We start from the raw sequence: 22081 nt of genomic DNA on the forward strand, positions 1-22081 counted from the left end.
TGGTTGTGGGACCTTACTGTTTGAGGAATGATGTATTTCTGGGACATGTGATGTCACACTAGCAAGTCTAAATAGCAACACTAATGGCAAGTTTTTATTTTACCTTTCAAAACCTCAAGACCTCCAAAGCACTTTACAGTCAATGACATTCTATGAAACATAGCCACTATTGTAATGTAGGAATCATGGCAGCCAATTTTTGTACAGCAAGCTCCCACAAGCAACATCAAGGAATGGGCAAACATGAGTATCAGATGACAGTAAAGACAGCTTACAGCAGAATACAATAGGCAGCACAGTGGCACGGTGGTTAGCACTGCTGCCTCACAGAGTCAGGGAAGCAGGTTCGATTCCCAGCTCGAGTCACTGTCTGTGTGGAGTTTGCACGTTCTCCCCATGTCTGCGTGGGTTTCTCCGGGTGCTCCAGTTTCCTCCCACAGTCCAATTATGTGCGGGTCAGGTTGATTGGCCATCCTAAATTGCCCCTTAGTGTCAGGGGGTTTAGCAGGGCATGTGTGGTGTTACAGGAATAGGGCCTGGATGGGACAGTGGTCGGTGCAGACTCAATGGGCTGAATGGCCTCCTTCTGTACTGTAGGGATTCTATGATATTCTATGAATAGAAGCGAATGGTGCAGCATTACATCCAACCCTCAACAAGATGAAAGATACTGAGAGACATGCTCCCAGAAACAAAAGTTGGAGACCATTTAAATGCTACTCGAGTGATAACCATTAGCCAGGACATTTGAAGAACTCCTCCACTCTACTTCTCATAGTGCAGTGGTATCTTACATCCACCTGGAGTGCTTTCCAGATCTCAGCTTAGTGTTTTATCCAAAAGACAACACTTCAGTAGCACAGCACTCCCTCAGTATTGCAGTGGCTAGGTTATATGCTCAAATGCTGTGCTTAGGATGGTAGCTGCTTACGGTGCTTTAGAACCTGATCTCTCGGGTGGACATTGGTCTGGTTTTATGCTGGACAGTCCAGTTTCAAGCTAGTCTGTCCACTGTCCAGTACTGGACATCTTTGCTTTTATTTTAGGCTGACTGGCAATGGAAATGGTCACTGCAAGACCCTGCCTGTACCTCACACTGATCACTCTGCTACAGGTCCTGCTGATGCTTGTTTCCTTGTTGAGATTTGCATGGTCATTACTATTTAGTTGAGGCTACGCAGAGGTTTGTGAACAGGAGGCTCCTGATGACACCATCCTGACGTGCATCATGGCAGCAACGACATCTTTTTCCCCTGTCACAGTGCTGTGGGTCTGGGGTCTGTTATTCATGGCCTCCATTAGTGGCCATCCTATTGACCTCCCGTGTAAATGGGGTGGACCCCACAGCATCAATGATTAGAGATCATTTTTAAAGTTAAACGAGTTAACCTTTTGCCATCTGTGTAATAGAAAAGCAATCTAAGTGCGGTACTTTTCCAATGTTTAAACAAATAAAAGGGCAACGAGTCTCCACCAACAGATAGTTGGCAATTGGTGCACAGACGGACCCTAATTTGGTGCATTTGGTCATTTGATACACCAGCACATTGATGTCAGCAACAAGAAATAGAGTAGCAGCGAGATCACTCACTAAATCACTTATTCTTCCTACATTTACTTTTATAGTGACCCCACTTCAAAAGTACTTAATTGGCTGCAAAGGCTTTGGTTGGCCTGAGCTCAGAAAAGATGATGTGGAAATGCTGGTGTTGGACTGGGGTAAACACAGTAAGAGTTTTAACAACACCAGGTTAAAGTCCAACAGGTTTATTTGGTAGCAAATGCCATTAGCTTTCGGAGCCCGGCTCCTTCGTCAGATGGAGTGGATATCTGCTTATCCACTTAATGGAGGCCAGATATCCACTCCATCTGACGAAGGAGCAGGGCTCCGAAAGCTAATGGCATTTGCTACCAAATAAACCTGTTGGACTTTAACCTGGTGTTGTTAAAACTCTTGCTCAGAAAAGATGCCAAATAAATGCAATGATCTTCTTCCTGTGGTGCTTCCAGTCAATGTGCCATCATGTCATGAACTAGGTCTGTGTTAGGGCTGTTACTGGTGCCTTGATGACCAGCAGCTGAATGGAATGACCAATAAGAAAGTGTCCTCCGAGGGTTTCTGCCTACTCATGTCTCATGAGCAAGTGGCATTACAACAACAACATAGAGCACTTGTTACATTCCAAGGTATTTCATGGGAGTTTTATCTGACAAAATATGAGATTAGATTACATAAGGAGATATTAGGTCAGGTGACCGAAACCTTGGTTCAAGAGTTAGGTTTTAAGAAGCATCTTGAGGGAGAAATGGAGAGAGGTTTATGGAGAGAATTCCAGAGCTTAGGACATTGGGCAACTGAGTTTGCCAGTGGAGGAGCAATTAATATGGGAATATGCAAGAGGCCAGAATTGAGAGTGTGCAGAAAGTACCACAACCATGAATAACTCCAGACAATTTCTGTACCAAGATTAGATTAAGTGCAATACATTGTGATATAATGAGCTATATTATTAATTCTGTGTGTTATCTTTCTACAGGCCTGTTTCTCCATGCATTTTAATTCAGACTGTGTTTTGATGGGTATAGGGCTGAGAGAGGGAGAGGGGGTGTGCCGGAAGGGGGCATGTGAGGCCCCTAAGTGTTCTTCTTAATTCTTATATAGCTTTGTCAGCTGGTGTTGTTGAATCAAGGTCCAAAGTGAGGTTGCGTCTTCAGGAAAGCAATGAAACAAATAGCAAAACAAAAAGACTTTCATCAGCATACTGGATCACAAATTCTCACAAGTTTAAGGACATGAAAATGAAAGGGATCCCTCTGTGGGACAACACCTCTTTAGGATTTATTTGCTAAATCATTTTCACAGTTAATGCCATGCTGGTCTTAATTAGTGGCCTTTTTGTTCTGCTTTCCACTTTTAGAATGGATTCCAGCTTTGCTGTCCATGCCTTTAATTGATGACACCTCTGATGTGGATTGAGCTTGTGTACACTATAGTCACTTTTACAAGGAGGGAGAAGTGCAGAGATCAAGCATACTCTATGACTATCATCAACTGAATTATTTAAGTAAAGGATTGATTCTCTTGGCTGCCAACAGCTTCACAGGCTCAAGTTTTTGTGAGGCCTTGCAAGCTGCAGTCTGGTTCACTCCCTGGTGTATGTTTGTCAGTCTTGGCTCAGTGGACTGCACTCTCGTCTCTGAGCGAGGACGTTATGGATTCAAGCAGGAGAAGGAGGCTCCACAAATATCCCCATCTTGAATGAAGGGGGATCCAGTACATCAATGCAAAGAACAAGATTGAAGCATTTACAACTACTTTCAACCAGAAGTGCCGAGTGAATGATCCATCTCAGCCTGCTCCTGAGGTCCCCAGCATCACAAATAGCAATCTTTGGCCATTCAATTCATGCCACATGCTTTCAAGAAATGGTTGAAGGCACTTGACACTCCAAAAGCTAAGGGCACTGACAACATCCCAGCAATTGGCCACTAGCCAAGCTGGTCCAATACATCCATTGACTCTGTCGACACTTCCCGCTGCCTCGGAAAAGCAGCCAACATAATTAAGGACTCCGCACACCCAGACATACTCTCTTCTACCTTCTTCCGTCGGGAAAAAGATACGAAAGTCTGAAGTCATGTACCCACCAACTCAAGAACAGCTTATTTCCTGCTGCCCTCGGACTTTTGAATGGACCTACCCCGCGCGCTAAGTTGATCTTTCTTTACACCCTAGTTATGACTGTAACACTACATTCTGCACTCTCTCTTTTCCTTCTCTATGAACGGTATGCTTTGTCTGTATAGCATGCAAGAAACAATACTTTTCACTATAAACTAATACATGTGACAATAATAAATCAAATCAAATCAAAAACAACACCAGGCATCTACCTGGCAATATGGGAAATTGACCTGGTATGTCCTGCCCACAAAAAGGAGGACAAATCCAACCCAGCCAATTACTGCCCGCTTAGCCTCTTTTCAATCAGAAAAGTGATGCAAGGTGTCTTTGACAGCAATATCAAGTGGCCCTTACTCAACAATAACCTGCTCACTGATATTCAGTATGGATTTTAAAGGGGGCCACTTGGCTCCTAACCTTGATCCAAACATGGTCAAAAAAACTGAACTCAATCATAGAAGCTGTGAAGTGCAGAAGGTGGCCATTTGGCCCATTGAGCTTGCATCAACACCTATCCCCCCCAGGCCCTATCCTTGTAACCCCACGTATTTACCCTAGCTAGTCCCCCTGACACTCAGGGGCAATTTAGCTTGGCTAATCAACCTAACCTGCACATCTTTTGGACTGTGGGAGGAAACCGGAGCACCCAAAGGAAATCCATGCAGACACAGGGAGAACATGCAAACTCCACACGCTGACTGGAGGCCAGAATTGAACCTGGGTTCCTGGCGCTGTGAGGCAGCAGTGCTCACCACTGTGCCACCATATGATATCAAAGAATCTTGGCAAATTGGATTCAATAGGAATCAAGGGGAAACTCTCCACTGGTTAGAGTTATACCTGGCACAGAGGAATATGGTTATAGTTATTGGAAGCCAATCATCTCCACCCAGAACATCATTGCAGGGGTTCTTCAGGGTAGCATCCTAGTCTCAACTTTTTTCAACTGCTTCATCAATGGCCTTCCCTCCAATATAATATCAGAATTGAAGCTGTTCGCTGATGATTGTACAATGTTCAGTACAATTTGCAATTCCTCAGATGCTGAAGCCGTTCGTATCCATATGTAGAAAGGCCTAGACAAAATTTACGTTTGGCTGATGTATGATGTGAATGCTACTTGCTACTTAAGTGTCAGTCAATTACCATCTCCAACAAGAGAGAATCTAACCATCTCCCCCTGACACTCAATGGCATTACCATTACTGAATCCCTACCATCAACAACCATTGACCAGAAACTGAATTGGACGAGCCATATAAATGCTGTGACACAAACGTAGATCAGATTATGGGAATCCTGAGAGAAGTGACTTACCTCCTTACTCCCCAAAGCCTGTCCACCTTCTACAAGGCACAAGTCAGGAGTCTAATGAAATACTCTCCACTTGCCTGGATGAGCGCGGCTCCAACAGCACTCAGGAATGAATACCATCTAGGACAAAGCAGTCCCCTTGATTGGCACCCCAACCACCAACTTAAACATTCACTTCCTCCAACACCGATGCACAGTGGAAGCAGTATCTATTATATACAAGAGCCACTGCAGCAATTCACCAAGGCTCCTCTGATAGTACCTTCCGTACCCACTACATCAACCAGCTAGAAGGACAGGGCAGCGTAAGCATGGAAACACCAACCACCACCTTCAAGTGTCCCTCCAAGCCACACACCATTCTGACTTGGAACTATATTGCCGTTGCTGGATCAAAGTCCTGGCAATCCTTTCCTAACAGCACTGCAGGAGTACCTGCCCCAGATAGATTGCAGCAGTTTAATAAGTTGGCTCACCACCACCTTCTCAAGGGCAATTAGGGATGAGCAACAAATGCTAGCCGAGCCAGCGACACCCACCTCCCATGAAAGGATTTTTAGAAGTTGGTTATAAAAGATCCCATGCATTATTGGAAGAAGAGCAGAGAAGTACTCCCCAGTGTCTTGTCACAAAAAGGATTTAGAGCCACTGCAAAGCAGATTGATTAAAATATACTAGAACTGAAAGGTTATTCCTATCAGGAAGATTGAACAAGCGGTGTTCTCTTCTCTAGAAAAAGAGAAGACCGAGTGCTGAAAGCATTTGATAGAATAAAAGTAGAGAAGATGCTTCCACTTATCGGGAGAGCAAAATTAGAAGCCATAAATATAAGAAATTTAATCGGGAATTCCAGTGAAACATTTTATCCAAAGAATGGTGAGAAGGTGGAACTTGCTAAACAGGGAGTGGCTGAGGCAAATAGCCCAGGTACATCTAAGAGGATGGATGTGTGTATAAGGTTAGATGAAGGACAGTGGGAGAAGGCTCATGTGGAGCATAAACAGCTTGGACTAGTTGGGCCAAAAGGTCTGTTTCTAATCTGTAGGTACTTGGTGACAATTTTCCCTCAAAGTGTCAGTCAGTACTCTTGCCTCTGAGTCAGAAGATTCTGGGTTCAAGTCCAACCCCAGCACAAAATTCAAGGCTGATATTCCAGTGCAGCACTGAGATAGCACTGCAACGGTGGAGAAGTGGTCTTTTTAATGAAAAATTCAACTGAGGCCCCAATTGCCCTGTCAAGTGGAAGTAAAAGAACCCATGATACTAATTTAAAGAAAGCTCTCCTCCGTCCGGGCCAATATTTAGCGCAATAAATAATTCACAAACAGCATATCTGGTCATTATCATATTGCTGTTTGCGTGATTTTGCTGTGTACTACTTGGCTGCTGCATTTCCTATATTACAATAGTAACACTTCAAAGTATTTCATTGGCTATGAAGGGCTTGGAGACATCTTGAGGTTGTGAAAGGTGCTATACAAATGCAGGCCATTTATTTTTCCTTTACCTGCTAATGATATGCACTTGTTCCGTGTCTAGATAAATAGATGTATAAAAGAAAGCCTTATATTTATATAGCACCTCAGAAATGTTTCAAACCACTTCATTTGCAATTAATAGCTTTGATATACATGTTGGCTATTGTGTAAGTCATGATGTGGTAACTTTGCACACAACACAACAAAATATAGATTGTAATATAAGTAGTATTGGCTTGGGAAGCATTATGTTTAGAATAGCAGGAAAAAGTTTGTATTCTCCTTTGAATAGTGCCATTTGATCTTCAATGTTCACCTGAAGCCCTGGAGACAGATGAAGTTATTTAATGCCTCATTTGAAGGATGATGTCTATGACAATGCAGCCCGCCTGCATAACTGTGGTGAAGTACCAGCCATAGTTATGGGCTGAAGGACAGAACTGGGACTGCCAACTGAGCTAAGCTGGTGCAAATCAAAATTTCCATCTATTGATATGGTAGCGAGCCTTTTCATATCTTGTGATATAGAACTCCTGATTCAGACTAGTTGTAGAATCCCATTCAAACAGGTAATGTTGAGTCAAACCCACATCTGAGAATTTTCCAACATATAAGTTTTGAAACAAAATGGGGAAAGTACTTCTAGTGTCTGAAGAGTGAAGTAACAGCCCAATGAGTGAAGGCCCTGGCTGGCATGTCAGTGAACAATATAGGTTGTTAAAACTGATCCTCATTCTGTGCTGAATGAGCTGATCGCACAAGACAATGAACCCTTGGTTCGGGAGAGAAAACATTAACAGGAGGGATGAAGATGTGGGCTTTGTGCTTTTAATCATTGTCCCTTCCCAATCGTACTTCCTGGCCTGAGTCACTGGATTGCGATCAGTATTGTAGGAAGAGAGAGGTCATTTGGTCCCTCATGTCAATGCTGGCTCTTTAATAAAGCTACCCACTCAGCCCATTCTTTCCCCGGTTAGATGTAGAACAGAATCATAGAACACAGTGGGAAACCCAAGCCAATATGTCCCTCTCTATAGACCTTGGGCTCTGAAGACAATGCCTGGCTGACATTGGCTCAGTCAGCAGACGGTAGTCATGATGTGGAGATGCCGGCGTTGGACTGGGGTAAACACAGTAAGAAGTCTAACAACACCAGGTTAAAGTCCAACAGGTTTATTTAAATAAACCTGTTGGCTGGTGTTGTTAGACTTCTGACTCAGTCAGCAGAGTTAGAGGTGCAAACCCTGTCCCCTTGTCTACAAGGCTCCTTATCGCACTGCACCCATGGACAGGGAGCTTAATATGGGGTTGCTGTACCACACTGAGTTGTAGGGATTGGGAAAGTAAATGAAAGCTTTCGTTTCATCTCTCCGCCCCCCTCTCGCTACACCCACCCCCTCCCCCCCCCCCCCCCCTCCACCCCCGCCCCCATGGGCAGAAGATGTCCCTTTAACAAGCTTGAAAAGTGTGTGTGTGTGAGTGACACATGGGGCAGCTGTATGTGTTCAGTGAGTTATGAAGAGGGTGTGATCATGTTGTCAGTGAGACCACTTTGAGTCCTCTCCTGAATGGAGTGAGGTCAAAGCCCCGCTCACAGGACAATCTGTGCCACCAGTGAGCGGCATTTTCTCCCCATTCACTGAGCATACGGCGTGATCAAACGCTCCTTTTGTAACACTAATATAAACCGTGTTATACAATGTCCAAGTGGCACAATAACACAGAGAGAGGCTAGCATTAAAACGGGCGATCTGCAAACTTGTCACATAATGAAAGACCGGGAGGTTGGGTGGGAGGATGAGTCGGGAAAAGAGATGAAAGAAAAAGAAATAGTGGAGAGATAGGGCGGGGAATGAGAGAGAAAGAAGCTGCGAATAAAAAAAAATAAAATTATAGATAAGGCAGAGAGATCTCGAATATAGTTAGAGAAATGGATGGGAAAAAGAGAATCAGGAGAAAAGTAGATTTACCGGGGGGGGGGGGGGCGCAGAAATTCCAAATCCGAGAGAGTGGAACCAAGTGAGCAAAGATGGAGAATTAACAGTGAGATGAGTTCCCACTGGAAAGGTGCAAGCTGTCTTTAGACTGTGTTATATTGCTTTAGAACTTGGTGGTGGCGCGATCAAGCTGCTTTGCCGGCTGCTCGGAGGGGTGTCCCTCGCCAATCCAGCAGCCTTCCTGGGCTGTAACCCGAGGCTCGGTGAGATGTACCGGGGTTGGAAGCCGGAGGCACCCAAACAGCACCAGGCAACCCTGCCACAAACTGCCTGTCACTGCCGAGTTAACACAGTAAGAGTTTTAACAACACCAGGTTAAAGTCCAACAGGTTTATTTGGTAGCAAACACCATTAGCTTTCGGAGCGCTGCTCCTTCGTCAGATGGAGTGGAAATGTGCTCTCAAACCTGCCGAGTTACACAGGGCACTTTGGGCAGGATCTCTGGACACAGAGCCTCTTGTCCCTCTCTCCACAGATGCTGCCAAACCTGCTTGAGTATCTCCAGCGTTTTCTGCTCTTATTTCAGAGTTTAATCGCCTGCAGTCATTATTTTTTTGCTTTTGCGATGGAGGAAGGACAAAATAGACAGACAGAGAGGACAGAAACACCTGCCGAGAACCAGAGAGAGAAATAATGAAAGCTAGCATTTGTATTAAAATTCGGATTTAATTAAAATTTTCTCCTAATCGGAGGTGTCACGTCGAAAAAAACACACCGGTGCTTTACAGCATTTAAAACTCAGAAAGACAATCATCTTTCTTGCAATTTGTAGAAATGTTTCAAAGCACACTCAGGTTCTGATCGCTTTTAACGCACACCTGAGAATTCCTGACAAACTTGCAGCATTTTACAGACGCGAGGGACTGATTAGGGGGAGATTTACACAACGTTAATACGGGTGCGGAATGATTTCGCTTCACACTCACACACTAAAGTTACAGCCCAAGGCTGGAGTCAGAGGGAGTCCATTTGATTCGAAGGTGAAGTCGGGTTTTTTTGTTCTGAACTTCACAGGGTCGGTGTGAAGGGAAGGCGAATTATTGTAGCCGTAACGGCGGCAATAAATCGGTTAGAAGGCGCAATGATTACACATAACCGGGAGAGTTGTGTGATTGGCACTCCAATAATCTCAGGGTAACTTCTCTGCAGTATTTTTTTTGTGGGGGGAGATGAATCGGGAAAGGCACAGCTTGCCCGCAAGGATGTGCCAGCATACCTTCTAATTCTAGTTTTCATTCTCGTTCTCTGCTTCTAAAACTTAAATCTAACTCTTTTAAACTCTCTAATAATGCTTTAATTCAACTTCTTACAGATTTGGCGATCATTAGGCATTAAGTTAATCTTTCTCTACACCCTAGCTATAACTGTAACACTACATTCTGCACCCTCTCCTTTCCTTCTCTATGAACGGTATGCTTTTTCTGTATAGAGCGCAAGAAACAATACTTTTCACTGTATACTAATACATGTGACAATAATAAATCAAATCAAATCAAGGATTCCCTGTTTGGAGGTTCTCACAGGAAACTTTGTGCGTTCAATTTCTCACACACAAGCACATGACTGACTGCCTTTGTGAATTTAATCACACTTAGCAAACAAATCAATGATAAACGTTACATTTTCAACACACGAGGTAAACGTCACCGGATTATTAATTCATTTAATACATTTCTGGTTTAAGAAATTTCCGAGCTCCTGTATATGTTTTTAGAATCTGTCTTATGGAACTACAATAGGCTTTCTTTCATTTAATTCCAAATATTAAAGCGATGCAGGGATAGTGCAGAGGAATGGGGGATTAGAGCAGTCAACGCCAGCAGGCACACAATGGGCCAAATAGTCTCCCCCTGTGCTGTGGTTATTTGTGTGTGTTTGTCCAAGACATAGCTGAAACTTTTAAGAGCGCATCTGGTATCTGAAAAATGTTAATTGTGCCATTTTCCTTCTTGGTGGGGGCGTTCTGTCTGTATAATAACAAGGTGCATATAGATTTAAAAGCATTCACACAGAGAGAGAAAGAGAGAGTTGGGAGGGAGTTAGAGAGGAGGGTGTATATATCAGTGGAAGTATTAAAGACAGGCTTCTTTGATAATCTAAACCGTTATAATTTCCTAGAGATAATGTAAGGCGTTGAAAGTCTGCTTTGATACAGAGTAAAGGAGAAATCCATCTCTCGGTTCAATGGGAGGGGGTTTGCTAATTGTAAAATCGTAGCTGGTTAACACAGGGATAAAGAAAGCTGAGGAAAATGTAGAGAGGGAGAGAAGCTCAATCGCTTTTTAGCATGTTCGGCTCTGTCTGTAAAACACAATAGGCTGAAAGTTCGCTGCCTGTCGAGCCGCTCTTATCTGTCTTTTCCCAGGATACAGGAGGCAGTTCCGAAGAGGCAGAGAGGAAAAAAGCCCCTAAGCAAACAGCGAGGATACAAAGGGATGAGGAGATAGCGAGGTTTCTCCTGCTCTGGTTATGTTACAAGGCTAATGTTGTGTCCATTCACAGGCAAAGGTGACCACAGGCTTTCAAGTGTTCTGACAGATAGAAGTGTCAGAGCAGGTAAAACAGATATACACAGACGCATGTACCATGACGGAACAGTCGTACATCTCTGTCCATCTCTTGTTTCTTTTCCTTTTTATCTTTCCTACAAGCCCGCTTTTAAAAGTAATCGCACCATCGCTGAACTGACAAAACAATTCTCTCTTTACCACCCCCCCACTCCTCTCCTCCAAGTGCAGAGGCTCACACGCGAGCTCACGTTTCCACCGGCACCTCCGTGGCCGCAGAGGTGCCGGGGGATAGGGCTATTCGGCTGTGAGCAGCATCACCTCCTGTCCTCACACAGGCTTGCACTTTCCAGTAGAGGTCAGTGGATGGCATTCTTTCTCGGAAATACTGAGGTTATCCACTGCCACCTGGCTGATCTCAGCTGACTTGGTTCTGAGTAAGAGACAGGCAGGGAGAGCTCCGGAGTAACACTCTTCCCTCTGAGTCAAAGACTTGAGCACATAATCCAGGCTGATACTCGAGGTGCCGTACTGAGGGAGCGCTGCATTGTCTTTTGCTCTGTCAAGTGGATGTAAAATATCCCATGGCCACTATCTTGAAGAGGAGCAGGGGAACTGATCCAACTGAAGCAGTCCCCCCAACACTGCTGATGGGCAATCTATTGTGTGGCCAATCCTCTTTTACTGTCCCTATCTCTCCCACCCTCACCCCAACAACAAGTAACCCCAACCCTCAACTTGCATCTTTCTCTAGCTTCTCTTCTATCTCCCCTCGTACTCTCTGAGCCCATCTTATCCAGGACACCCACTTGCCTTTCCCTCAATTCTAATCTCGCCAAACTGCTGATCCCCCGACTTCCCTTCCTGGTCTCCATGTTAGCCCATATTATTAACGGTTCTCTCTCTCTTCAGGTGCTGTCCATCTCTCCTTTAAATCTGCTATCATCACAGCTGTCCTAAAAAAATCCTTGCCCCACTGCCCTTGCAAACCCTATCTCCAAACTCCCTTTCCCTCCAAAGTCCTTCAGTGGATAGCACTACTGCCTCACAGCTCCAGGGACCCGGGTTCAATTCTAGCCTTGGGTCACTGTTTGGAGTTTCTACGTTCTCCCTGTGTCTGCGTGGGTTTCTTCTGGGTGCCCCAGTTTCCTCCCAAAGTCCAAAGATGTGCAGGTTAGGTGGATTGGCCACGCTAAATTCTCCTTTAGTGTCCCAGGATGTGTGGGTTAGGGGGATTAACAGGCTAAATACATGGGTTACGGGGATAGGGTCTTGGTAGGATGCTCCGTCGGAGAGTCAGTGCAGACTTGATGTGCTCCTTCTGCACTGTAGGGATTCTATGATATTCTATGAATATGTTATACACAGAAAATATTGGATAAACTCAGCAGGTCTGGCAGATCTGTGGAGAGAGAAACAGAGTTAACACTTCGAATCCATATGACTCTTTTACAGAACTCCTTCAATCCATTGTTGCCTCCCAAATCTATGCACTTCTTTCTCTGAACTTAATATTTGATCAAGTTTCCTCCCCTGCTACAGCACCAAAGCAATTCTTTATCAAAGTCGCAAATAATATATGATGTAACTCTGACACAGTATCCTTCTCACCTTGTCTCAACCTTCGACATGACTGACCCCACCAGCCTCCTCAAATGCCTCTCCACTCTTGTCCAGCTGTGTGGAACTACACTAACCTGGTTGCATGCTTATCTATCTAATTTTAGCCAGAATATCTCTTGCTTCTCTTTCTTCTCCCACAAGGATCTAACCTTGGTCCTTTCTATTTCACATCTACATGCTATCCCTTGGTGAACAATGTTGCCAAATTACCCAAGAACATAACAGTACACAAAATGTGAGCAGGAGTGGGTACCACGCCCCTCAAATCTGTTCCACCGTTCAATCAGATCATGGTTGATCTGACTGTGGCTTTAACTGCACTTTCCTGCTTACCCCCACCATCTCCTCCCCAATAAACCTTGACTGTCGTATAATTCAAACATCTGTCTAACTCACCTTTTAATATATTGAATGACCCAGCCTCAACTGCAGTTTGGTGCAGTGAGTTCCAAAGATCAACGATCCTCTAAGAGAAAAAAACTACTCCCCATTTCTGTCATAAATAGGAGAACCTTCATTTTGAAACTCTATTCCCTAGTTCTAAATTCCTACTCTCACCAACTTTTACAGATGCACCACAGAAAACATTCTTTCTGGTTTTATCATAGCTTGGTATGGCTCCTGCTCTGAACAAGACTGCAAGAAACTACAAAGGTCGTGAATGTAGCCCAATCCATTACGCAAACCAGCCTCCCATTCATTGACTCTGTCTACACTTCCCACTGCTTTGGCAAAGCAGCCAGCATAATTAAGGACCCCACACATCCTGGGCGTACTCTCTTCCACCTTCTTCCGTCGGGAAAAAGATATAAAAGTCTGAGGTCATGTACCAACTGACTCAAGAACAGCTTTTTCTCTGTTGCCATCAGACTTTTGAATGGACCTACCTCGCATGAAGTTGATCTTTCTCTACACCCTAGCTATGACTGTAACACTACATGCTGCACCCTCTCCTTTCCTTTTCTATGAACGGTTTGCTTCGTCTGTATGGTGGGCAAGAAACAATACTTTTTACTGAAGACCAATACATGTGACAATAATAAATCAAATTTTGGGGAATTCACCATCTACCCTGTCAAATTTTATCTAATATCCAATACTGGATGAGCAAACATTTTCTCCAATTAAATATTGGGAAGACTGAAATCATTGTTTTCGGTGCCCATTCCAAATTCTCTTCCCTAGCCACCGATTCCATCCCTCTCCATGGCAACAGAATGAGGCTGCTCGCAACCTTGGTGTCATGTCTGACCCTAAGTTGAGCTTCCAATATCATATTCACACTGTCACGAAAACACCCTGGGTGGAATCTTGCGAGAATTTGTCGGAGTGTCAGTTCTGATGAGAAAACTGGTGTGGAACTCTCCAGTTCCATTGGCCAGTTTTCTATCCAGATTTTGTCACTTCAACTGCCAAAAAAAGAATGGATGTAGTTTGTGCTGTCGCTCTGGCGAGGATTCTTGGAGCCGGGAATTGGCACCACTAAGATCGGGTGGGCCTTTTAAAAGGAGTGAAACAAAATGACATACTGAAACAAAAATTAATCTCTTCCCCTTTCATCAAGGAGGTATCTGTGACCCCTTCCCCCCATTATTCCTGGCATCCCCCCCCCTCATCTCCCCCTTTAATCATCGTTGCTTTCCCCATCCCTCCCCCCTTCAATCATCACCAGCATTGTTCGGCCAAACTGTGCCAGGGTAGTTCCAGGGCTCTGCCTGGCCATGTCCCTCTACCCCCAGGAGCTATACTTACCTTTGCACCCCTGGGAGGATTCACTTGACAGACTCACATCTGGGTGAACTTGTTGTAAACTTTGTCAATGTGACGACACATCAGTGAGATATGAAAATCTCGTGAGGGGAGAGAATCTGGTGAGGGGGAGTGGTTAACTAGATTTAAATTTATTTAAATATATTAAAATCAGGTTCTCACCCATTTTGGCCTGGGTAAAATATTCTGTCAAAGAGTCAGTGCAGACTCAATGGCCCAAATGGCCTCCTTCTGCACTGTAGAGATTCTATGATGTTGCCTTCACTTATATCTCTGTAATTTCCTCCAGCCCCAAAGCTCCCCAGGATATCTAATTCCAGCTTCTTTTGCATCCCTGATTTTAATTGTTCCACCATTCGCCTAGGACCTACACTCTGGAATTCTCTCTATCCATCTCCCCGCTCTCCCATCTAAATTTCCTCCTTTAAATATTCCTTATATTCAAGAGCTGGCTGGATATAGCACTTGGGGCGAATGGGATCAAAGGTTATGGGGAGAAAGCAGGATTAGGCTATTGAGTTGGATGATCAGCCATGATTGTAATGAATGGCGGAGCAGGCTTGAAAGGCCAAATGGCCTCCTCTTGCTCCTATCTTCTATGTTTCTTAAGAACTATATCTTAGTATTCTGACCTGATATCTCCTTATGTGGTTTAGTGTCATATTTTGGTTTAAATTATTCTTCTAAAGTGCCTTTGGTCATTTTAAGGTACTCTCTAAATACAGTTACCATCAGTTTACTGACCTTTTTATAGCCATCCTTGTTATGATCCTACTTTCTCTCTCCAATATTTTTCATCCAACTATTTTATTTCTCAGAATGTCAAAATTGTGGAACTTCTTACTTTCCTCAAACATTTCTTCCTGTTTGTGTCCGGAGGCTTTTAAAATTCAATTTGATGTTATATTACTGCTGATTTTTCTCATTGGTTCTCTGATTTGCAGTTAGAAAGTTGTGTCCTGTTTTGGACACCCAACTTTATTTAAGGGAGGATGTCAGGACCATGGTTTGAGCACAGAAAAGCTTCACCAAATTGATATCAGAGTTGAGGCCTTAGTTACGATGATAGACTAGAAAAAATAGGTTTTTTTCATGAAAATGGACAAAGATAAGAGGAGATCAAAAGAGGCATTCAAAGTTTGAAGTGTTTTGTTAGATAAGTAGAGAAAATCATTTCTCTGGGCAGTGAGTTTGTGACTATAAGAAAAGAAATGCCAAATCCATCACCAAGAAAGCAAAAGAGAGTGTAGGATCATTTATTCTTTTACATAGGATATGACATGTCCAATCAGACCCATTGTTGAAAGAAGAATTCACAGTAGTTTTTGAAAGTGATGTGGATAAATATTTGCAAAGGGACATTTAAAAGGTTCTGGGGCTAATTCAGGGGAATGAAACCAGAGAGCCAGCATACATGCATGGTAAACAGAATGGCCTCCTTCTGTGCTGTACAGCTCTAAGTTTCATAATTCTTTGAAACCTTCATGTTGTCCTGCAGAATGGGTGTTTTTCCTTCATTTAGGTTTCTCGACAAGAAAAAAAATTGATCTTTACATACCTTACTCAATATTATCAAGTTATATCTACAGCGCTACTACATCCATTATATGTGGGATAAAAAGGTCCTGAATCCACCCTAGCCAGAACGGGGATCGAACCCTGTGCTATGTGCACCAACCTAATCCACACCAACCATCCAGCCAACTTAGTCAACTTCTATCCATGTTAATATATCACTCCCATATATCTCATCTTGCAGAAACCTTTTTATGTGGCACCTTACTGAATATCTTTTGAAAAAACACATACACTACATCTACTAGTTCCCCTTTATCCACTCTGCTTGTTACATCCTCAAGTAACACTAATAAATTTGACAAACATAATTTCCCTTTCACAAAACCATGTTGATTTTACCTGATTGTATTCTGATTTGCTAACTGTCCTTGTATTTGCTTGGTGGGTATTAGCACATCCGCAAGTATAACGAGTTTCAATGCCTCTCTCTTTGGAATAGGTCCAGGCTTGGGAGACAGACCATCTGCTGGCTCCCTTGTTTTGTTGGTTGTAATGGATTCACACCATATTAGGTGTGAGATTCCAGAAAGATGAGGGCTGTTATTACTGTTGAAGGTTTTCAGAACTGTAGCCAACTTTCAAATCATGTGACCTATAGCAGCCATGTTTTTGGTCCAGCAACATCCATTTTTAAATACGCAGAAAGGTTTGACTTAAACAATTTATCTTTGTGTAATAATCTTACCGAAGCCAGTCTTCTGTCACCAATCACCCTTTATTTACAGTGTGTTTTGAATGCTGTTCAGCGGCTACAGAGTGCAGATCAGCCCCAAATCTGCCGGCCTGAGTGGAGCCAGCTGGTTTTAACCCTGAACTGCTCCTTCCCTATTCGGTGAGCCTCCACTTGCCTAATAGGGGAGCTTGTATTCTACGAGATCCATGGGGAGATCTATTGATGATCCCCTGTGGTCATCAGAACAGTTCTGTTTTATGTGACACGAGATTCTAGGGAATTTTGGAAGATTACAACAAATGCACCAACTAACTTTGCAGCCATTTTCTATAAGACCCTAGGATGCAGGCCATCAGGTCAGGGACCTGCCAGCCCTCACTTCCATTAGTTTTTCCAAGTACTTTTTCTCTAGTGATTGCTTAAGTTCCTTCCTGTCTTTTATCTCATGATTTTACTATTCTTCAAATGCCTTTGGTGTCTTCTAAGACCATGAGACGTAGGAGCAGAAATAGGCCATTCAGTCCATCGCGTCTGCCCCACCATTCAATGAGATCATGACTAATCTGATATGATGGTCCTCCACTCCGCTTTCTCGCCTTATCCCCATAACCCTTCATTCCCTTATTAATTAAAAATCTGTGTATTGTGAAGACAGATGCAAAATACTTGTTGAAAGTCTCTGCCATTTCCTTCTTTCCCATTATTAATTCCCCAGTCTCACCCTCTAAGGGATCAATGCTAACTTTCACTATTCTTTTCCTTTTTAAATTGTTGTAGAAGCTTTATCTGTCTGTCTTTATGTTTCTTGCTAAGTTTTCCCACATACTCAATTTTCCCTCACTTTTTAGTTAGCCTTTGTTGGTTTCTAAAATGTTCCCAATCTATTGGACTACCACTAATCTTCAAACATTATTATATCTTTTCTTTACATTTGATACTCGTCCTTACCTTCCTTAGTTGCCCACAAATAGTGAATCTTTCTCATAGAGTATTTCTTTCTCAGTGGAATCTATCTTTGATAAAAGTAATGAAATATCTCCTTAAATATCTGCCTTTGCATCTCTACTGTCTTACCTTTAACCCATTCTACTTTAGACATCTCTGACTTCATAACCTTATAATTGCCTTTATTTAATCTTAAGACACTAGCTTGAGACCTAAATTTCTCACTCTTTAAAGTTTATTTTTAAATAAACCAAACTCTCAAACCAAATGTGAAATTTCATCATATTATGGCCATTTTTGCCTAGAGAATCCTTTATGATGAGGTCATTAATTAATCCTATCTCATTACACATAGCCTGTTCACTGGTTGGTTCTAAAGTATATTGTTCTAAAAACCTGTCCCACATACACTGTATGAACTCATCCTCCAGACTATCTTTGTCAATTTATTTCATCCATTCTATAAGAAGATTTAAAATCTCCCACAATTATTGCACAATTATGGAGAGAAGTCCAGAGAATAGTGCCCAGGCAGCTGAAAGCACAGTGACAAGTGATGGAATGATTGATGGTCAGAATTGGAGGAACGTGGAGTTCTTGGATTCAGTTATTGTGATACCGAGGCAACCAGATCATGAAGGTCTCAGCTTTGATGGTGAGTTATTTGATCTCATGGTGATGGTGTTGGCTCTACAACTGGCGTCAGCATCCACAGGTTACGGAAATGAAATATCCTGCTCCTGATCATTGCCCAAGGTCTGTTTCTAAAAAGGGCATGTGCAGAAGGTTTGGCTGGGAGACCCGTTAATACTGAATAGGCTTTTGCATCCATTGGCTCGATTTGGCTACTTCCACGGATTAACAGAGGGTTCCAAGCATGCATCAGTGTCTTCAGGAGGTGAGTGGAATGAGGGTGGTGAGTGGGGAGGATGGAGAGGGGAGAAGTTTGCAGAGGACAATTACATTCTTCTTCTGTTCCTCTGAACATATATCACAGCACTTTACATTTATGTCTTTTTCTCTCTCTCTTTCATTTCCTGCTTTCTATTTTCTGCCTTGTCGTTCATAAGAACTCAATTACCTCAATGGGTCCTTGTCTAATCCACAAATCACCCCCTTTTAGTAAAACATTTTCAGTGATACAGTAAGGTGTAATTTCTTTAACCATTTTCCAGCAGTGGCTTTAGTGTTGCTGCAATGGTAACAGGCGTCGGTGTCTTTGATCCTGAACGGCTAGAATAAAGTTAAAAAAACAGACATTTTCTTCTCTTCCTCCGCCCTCTCAAATGGGAAGCACTTTAGTTTATTGAGGTGTGAGTTCTGCTACATTCCTTGTATCTAATCCTTTCACTGATGAACACACAGAGAGCTGTTCAATAGCCAGGCCCTATTCAACAGTGTAAAACATTAAATTACAGACATTGCTGAGATATACTTGTCTACTGTTACACAGCACCTGGGATTAGGCTCAAGACTAGTCCCCCAATTCACATGAAAAGATCTCTTCTCATATGACATATCCTTAAATTGGTCGCACTTAAAAATAATATGGAGTGTATGGTTTTACAGTAGAAGCGATTGAAGTATAAATCTAGTAAGTCTGTAATTGGGTTAAGAAGCTGCATTTCCAAAGACAAAAACTATTTCCTATTACCTGCCATTGCTTTCTGTCCTATATGATGTAACCGCAACATTTTTTTGCATTGTGCTGCTGACTGCTCAACTTTGAATCCCCCACATGCACTTCAACATCTTATAAAGTTGCTTCATTTTGTCACTGTTGGATGTTTCCACTCCATGATTTTGTAACCTCATAGATGTGGGCCAACTGACCCTGGAGTAGTGCAGTTTGTGACTGACTAACCCCATAATAGTACAGCCCTGTAGCTGTGACTGAGCAACTCCAGAAATACTGCAACCCTGTCAACTCTGTGACTGACTGACCCCAAAATACTGCAACACTTTTATAGATGCACCAAAGTAAGCATTCTTTCTGGTTGTATTACAGCTTGGTATGGCTCCTGCTCTGCCCAAGATCGCAAGAGTCTACAAAAGGTCGTGAACGTAGCCCAATCCCATCACACAAACCAGCCTCCCATCCATTGATTCTGTCTACATTTCCCGTTGCCTCGGCAAAGCAGCCAGCATAATTAGGGACCCCACGCACCCCGGACATTCTCCCTTCCACCTTCTTCCTTTGGGAAAAAAATACAAAAGTCTGAGGTCACGTACCAAACGACTCAAGAACAGCTTCTTCCCTGCTGCCGTCAGACTTATGAATGGACTTACCTTGCATTAAGTTGATCTTTCTCTACACCCTAGCTATGACTGTAACACAACATTCTGCACTCTCTCGTTTCCTTCTCTATGAACGGTATGTTTTGTCTGTATAGCGCGCAAGAAACAATACTTTTCACTGTATGTTAATACATGTGACAATAATAAATCAAATCAAATCACTGCGACTGTGACTAATGCTGCACAGTGAGATTCTGTGACAGTGTGACTGCCTGATACTACAGCGTGGCCCTGTTGCTGCCTGATTCAACGGTTGTGATTTTGTGCCCATGTTCGCTTTAAGCACAAATGGCAACATGGGTGCAAAGTAAAGTTAAAGTTTATTTATTAATCACAAGTAAGGCTTACATTAACATTGCAATTAAGTTACTGTGATATTTCTCTAGTCATCACAGTCCAGCGCCTGTTTGGGTCAATGCACCTAACCAGCACATCTTTCAGAATGTGGGAGGAAACCCACGCAGACACGGGGAGAATGTGCAAACTCCACACGGACAGTGACCCAAGCCGGGAATTGAACCCGGGTCCTGGCCCTGTGAGGCACCAGTGCTAACCACTGTGCCACCATGCTGCCCATTGCAGGACTTGGAAAACAAGAATTTCACTGGCGAGATCTCGTTTTCCAATTCTCCCCAGTGGTGTGGTAACAAGATTCCCACCCAGGAAGGTTGGGAACTTAATTTCAATAAATTTAATTAGTGGGCTTCCCCACCATATTGTCTCCTGACTTTGGAGCTTCCCCCTTGCCTACATGACATCCCATCAGTAAGGTTTACAACTGCTTATCAGAAAGGTGCACCCAGGAGAAGAGAACACGCCTGGGGCACACAGGTAAGTACAGATCCTGGGGGGAGAGAGGCAGTACCCTGGCATTTCTCCCTGGGGGCAGTGCCAGGAGGGCTCTCTGGGGAGCTCCATTGGGTGGGGGGAGGGCAGTTCCCCTTGTGCATGTGTGGGGGTGCCACCATGTCTGTGTGCACGTGGGAGGGTTCCGTGTTGCCTATTGGAAAAGGTTCCCGATTGCTTTTTCCTGTCCTGCCCTACCCCACCAGCGTGACCCACGTCTGCAGATTTTTTCTGCACGGAGTGTTGGATTATCTGGAGAGAAAAGCTGGTTGTGCAGCCTGTGAGCTGCACGCTGGTTTTCCCACCTCAGCCTGCACTCTGTGCAGAGAATGGAAAATTCCACCCAATGTTTCATGTCTTCTCTAGTGTAGCTGATGAGTGTAGTTGGACACTAATAGGAACAGGGAGCATGCTTAAGGGTGATCTTGTAGAGGTCTATAAAATAATGAGGGGCATAGATCAGCAAGATAGTCTATATCTTTTACCAAAGGTAGGAAAGTCTAAAACTAAAGGGCATAGGTTTATGGTGAGAGAGGAGAGATACAAAAGGGACCAGAGGGGCAATTTTTTCACTCAGAGGGTGGTGGGTGTCTGGAACAAGCTGCCAGAGGCAGTAGTAGAGGCGGGTACAATTTTGTCTTTTAAAAAGTGCTTAGGCAGTTACATGAGTAGGATGGCTAGCGAGGGATATGGGCCAAGTGCAGGCAACTGGGACTAGCTTTGGTGTTTAAAAAGAAAGGGCGGTATGGACAAGTTGGGCCGAAGGGCCTGTTTCCAGGCTGTAAACCTCTATGATTCTATGTGTGAGAGCTGAGTTAATATATTAAAAATAAGAGTCAGAGGATGCGCCATCAACTCTAACACACGCTGTGTTGTCTTTGAGGGATCACTACTCTCAAGTGATGCATCTGATATGCAACTCGAGCTTCCTGACATATGGGGCAAGCTGTCTACCTGGGTGCCACTGATCCACTTTGAAAATCATCTCTTGGTCAGCTTTTGCTCAGAGCTGCTGAGATCTTACATGAGGGTGTACACCTTATAAGGCCACAGAAGGTTTTTCTCCCAGCCACCTGAATCTTTGCTCCAGAACTTTGCCTTGATCAGAGAGTTTCTTAGCTAGCAGACTCAGTTCGACACAACGCATGTTGCACTGATGCCATTGTGTTGCTTGGCCTCTAGGATAAGAAAGACTTTTGATTGTTACTCTATCCAAGTTAAAGTATAGAATTGATTTTTTCTGGTCAGCAACATATCTCTTTAGATGTTAACAGGAGCATATTTACCTCTGAGTGAGGTGGTTGAGTTCAGACTGCTCTTCCGGCCTTTCACATGTATTCTAGATGACTGTGCTGGGGAGGTGCTTT

The sequence above is a fragment of the Mustelus asterias genome, chromosome 11 (genome assembly GCF_964213995.1).
Source record: "Mustelus asterias chromosome 11, sMusAst1.hap1.1, whole genome shotgun sequence".
In the NCBI taxonomy this organism is placed as follows: domain Eukaryota; kingdom Metazoa; phylum Chordata; class Chondrichthyes; order Carcharhiniformes; family Triakidae; genus Mustelus; species Mustelus asterias.